Here is a 4,836-nt window from a genome sequence, read left to right as displayed (position 1 = left end):
AATTTGCCATAAAATAAAGAATATTTTGCCTAGGCCTAATGATTTATGCACATGTGCATTATGATGTAGAACACCATTTGCAAAGGAATAAAGAGACACCATTATAATTTATTGAAAAAAATGAATTCTTAAATTTATTACTAATTCAATGTTGAATTTATGAAAATAACGAATCAAAACTACATTGGATCAATTTTGATCCATGGTGCCCATTGTTGTGTCTAAGTAGGAAAAAGAAGCTATGCATGTACTATTGATAAATCCAAGAAATTAGAGTGGAGTAGATAGAAAGAAGATCAATAGATGGATCCCATGGAAGATTGGTAAGTATCATTTGAAAATATAAGTAGCGAGAGAATGGAGAGCTCATTCAAATTAGAATTGTTTCTCTTTTGTGCAGCAAGAGGATTCTCCACAACCAAAGATTTTGATATTAAATGCCTTATACTAAGATGTAACTTCAATAAATAGGTGAAAACACATGCATGGGCTCCATAATGGGAGGATTCTATCATATAAAAATGACAACATTTTTTTTTTGAATCATGATATGAGGAAAATTGTTAACATTTTTATCTTTTTAGTTGTCTTGATATATACAAAAATTAGTAATAAAAAAAAATAATTAAAATTAATATCAATTAAAGCATATTATGAAAAGTTTCCTTATCCTTCACCCTTCAATTGAAAAAAAAAAAAAAAAATTCCTTTCAAATTTGACAAATAATTTTCTATTTTAATTTTCATTTCGATAGGAAATAATTTTATGCCCTTCTATGATAGGCAAGAGAGATCTTTAAGGGTAATGAGACTTCAATGTTTAACCCTGATATAGACTTACCTTCAACGTATGTTCTAGGTATAAGGAGGTATGTATTCTTCTAAGTACTCCTAGGACTTACGCAACCTCATCTCCTTTTAACGTGTCTTCAAGTGGGATCAACCATAGCCAGAATGGAATATTGGTGGGTAGATTAATTGGAGGTTTTAACCTTTTATAGATAATACCTACAAACAAATTCTTAAAAAGATATAACATATACAATGACAAGAATAGAAAATATACAGGCTGCCCCAAACCTTGTGTAGGGGAGCCACCACCCCCCCTATAACACGCCAATCAGGGGGGCCACAAGTCATACAAAGAATATAACACATACCAAACATCAGCCTCCCCAGTGAACTAAGGCACTGTGGGAATTTGTACATATTTTTAAATAATTACGTGAAAGTTGTTTTGTTTTAATTTACTCAAGAGATCCTTGGAAGAGTAAAATTGTCCCTATAAAGATTATGTTTTCCCATGTGACCTTCAATATTTTGGAGTAAATAGGACTCAAACTTGACATATAATGAAAAGATAAGAATTTTTCCTCAATAAGTTTTTATTTGTTAGCGATAGTGACACTCTTGTAATAGTTGTTTAATGTTAGGTATTGTGTAAACCCTATACCCAGAGGGCGATGGCTATTATCCATATAATGAAAAGATAAGAATTTATCCTCAATAAGTTTTTATTTGTTAGCGATAGTGACACTCTTGTAATAGTTGTTTAATGTTAGGTATTGTGTAAACCCTATACCCAGAGGGTGATGGCTATTATCCAAGCTATAACATTGTTGGATTCTTATGTTTGCTATGAATATTGTTATAATAAAATACACTGGCCTTTATAGGTTCCTAATCAATATATAAAGATTAACATCAACTAGAGATTTAATGTAAATAATCGAGCACTCATAACAAAATTTCAAAAAAATCACAAATTTCGGTAAAATTTAGTTTTCTTACATGATCTAATTAACAAAATCCAACATGAATCCTCTTGTTGTAAACTTATAATAGGATTATACCCTTAGAGATCCAAAATTAAATAAAACCAGCTCGAATAATGTAATTTATGTCCCAAACAAATTATGCAAACCAATGATTTAACAAACTATGATTGATATATACTTTGACATAATCTACCCACAAAGGTACATAATTAAAAATCAACAAATAAGGGCTTGAAAGGGAATACAAAACAAATTACGATTGCGCAAGAAAATGACCTTCGAATTCTGATCCTAAAACTGCGTATCAATATCTTTCAACATTGTCTTCTTAATTTTTTCTATCAACTATGAAATTTTTACTTCTAAGATTCATATCATGTTAAATTCCCTAAAATAAATTTAAGCTATTTCCATTCATCCCACCATCCATCATGTTTAAAACTCTCTTAGTTTTAAGTTCTTGAGGAGGGACAAGGTTTTCTCCATAAAATCAAGCATAAAAAAATGTTGGAGCCTCATGAGCCAACCATTTCCTAACCTCTCTCAAGTGGAAAGCAAGCAAGTGAATCTGCACCCATAAACTTCTCAATGTCCTTAATGCAAAACCTATTGGAAATCAAGTCTTCCCTACTGGGTGTATCAAAAACATAGTAATAAGAACCTATAATAAGAGAACTGGAAATTCTCATGTGAATTTATTTAGCCCCTTGCTCGTTTAATCAATCTCAAAATTTTGGATGAATTTATGCCCTTGACAATTGAATCATTGACCACAACCACCTTCTTTCCCTTCAAGACTGCCATTCACTAGTGGAAGCTTCAACTTCACTCTAAAGCCCCCAATATTTTTAGAAGGCTCTGTAAATTTTCTCCCCACATAATGAATCATAATCATAACTTGTTGGAAAGGCACATTTTCCTTAGGAACATAACCAAGTGCAATAAAAACCTGAGTCCAGCACCACAATAGTATTATCACAATCCTTTAGATCTTCATTGATGATGATCTCATTGATAACATACCTAGAATGATAAATTGATCACTCGAAGACAAGAAAATTAGGAAATTAAAAATAAATATGCTCAAATATATAGGATTTTCTCTGTTGACGAGCCAATAAACACACAAAACTTATCCCATCCTTTTCCACAACCAAGAACTCTATGAGATTCACTTCTATCTGATACTTGGCCTCATTGAGATCCAATACACAGGTCTTAGAGGTGAAAACAATAACTTCGTTCTTCCTCCTCCCCATGACGAGGGGATTAACCCATGTGGATCCCTAATATCCACCAATTTATCCACATGAAGGAAAACCATAGAATAAACTCCCTCTAATTTCTAACATGTATTTACATTCTACTGCAAAAATGGCCCAACCTTCGATATATCAAACAATTGAAGCAACCTTTGTATCAGAAGAAGTATTGAAGATCAAATTATTTTCTTCAAGCCTTGCCCTAAGGGTTTCATAAACTATCTAAATTCCCTGAAGAGGTATTGAAGATCAAACTATTTTCTTCAATTTTTGCCCTAAGGATTTCGTAATTATCTAAATTCCCATTTTGCGCAACACCAAGAGAACCATTTTTTAAAGCATAGAAGAACTAGCATTAGAGTACCTCACATGAATGATGGCTGAGCTCCCAGGTATTTTATTGATTTTGGACTCGTCAATAATAATCAATGAGGCCCACACTAGTTATGGTGTGTAAAATTCCATTAGTCACAATTACAATGTTCACCCCTCCTTCCCATGATGTTGTAGGGACAACCGAGTTAAATAATAGAGTTGTGTTGCCTTAGGGTTTCCACAAATTCCCACCACGCGACATTCTTCCTTTATACATAAACTGAAGAGAAGATATAATTTCCTTCTCTATAGGGAAAAAAAGAAAAATTAGCCTTCCTATGTGGGCCCTAGGGGCTATTTTATGGATTTTAGAGGAGAAACTTTTGTGGGTATTGGGGCATGAAACGAACATATAAACCTATAGAGACCAGGGCCATAGAGGAAAATGTCTGAATGGGGACTACTAGGGATCTAGGGATAATTTTGCAGATGAGTTGTAGGGTTTTAGAGTGTATTTGAATAGAGATTTGAATATAAGAGAAGAATAAATATTGTCATATTTTAGATAATTTGTGGATAGGTTTCATGATATTTTATTGTTGGGTTTAGGTAGGTTTGATGTAGGAGCATCTTACTTTATGAAAAATATACGTATTTACAATTTCCAAAATTTAAGAAAGATCTATAAAATAGTAGATTATATAAAATTCTAGAAAACAAATGTAATCAAAACTAAATTTATTTGTTAAACAGATAATTTCTTTGAGAGTATTCCCCTCAACTTCCTCCAAATATGTAGGGAAGGGATTATCTCTCGAAAATTCTAGATTTTTCTTTTCCAATAATAAATAAGGATGTAATTAATTTGTTGGGAAAGAAAGGAAAGTCTTGAGCTTCAATATTGAATAAAAGTTTGTTTTTATGATGAATTGATGGAGTTATATATGAGTATGGTTTAAAATAAGAGTTCTAGTAATTTATGCCATCATTTTAGTATTAGAGCTCAAGTGGATTTCATTGTTTTGGTGTCAGAGCTCAAGTTGATTTCATTTTTTTCCTGGTACACAATCTTGTCCAAACTGTCTGCAAGAAGAATTATCTCGCTGGCGTCCTTATTATTAGTGGGCGACTGTTGGTCAAAGGTATTCCAAACAATCTAGGAGGAAAAGTTCAATATCTATGTTGCTTCATTGCTCCTTATCTCCCTCTTGAATCTCCACCTCCCATCGCTATCATTAGCTACTACTGTGTCGACCACACCCACAATGTGGGTGATTTTCGCAACCATTGCTAAAAGAAGTAGAGAAATATGTTTTTATACTACCATATTCACTAAGAACAACGTGTACAAAATTCCCATGATCTCTGTGTTTAGATCACCTTGATAATTGCCAATGAAGTCAGAAACAAACATGTGGGACTGAGTGACCATAAGTGCGCTGGGGAAGTATATATAGTATATAAATGAAGACACATGAAAA

The 4,836-nt window shown here is 32.8% G+C and overlaps 1 pseudogene; it reads right to left on the bottom strand.

Annotated features, from left to right (window-relative positions):
• Positions 1 to 2,166: 2,166 nt before the first annotated feature.
• On the bottom strand, positions 2,167 to 3,792 carry LOC149167922 (amidophosphoribosyltransferase 1, chloroplastic pseudogene; annotated as a pseudogene).
• Positions 3,793 to 4,836: the final 1,044 nt, after the last annotated feature.

Source organism: Pinus tabuliformis, chromosome 5_1 (assembly GCF_031772625.1).
Source record: "Pinus tabuliformis cultivar Carrire ecotype Pingquan chromosome 5_1, CPIR1, whole genome shotgun sequence".
Lineage (NCBI taxonomy): Eukaryota > Viridiplantae > Streptophyta > Pinopsida > Pinales > Pinaceae > Pinus > Pinus tabuliformis.
This window is presented reverse-complemented; position numbering and strand designations above follow the sequence as displayed.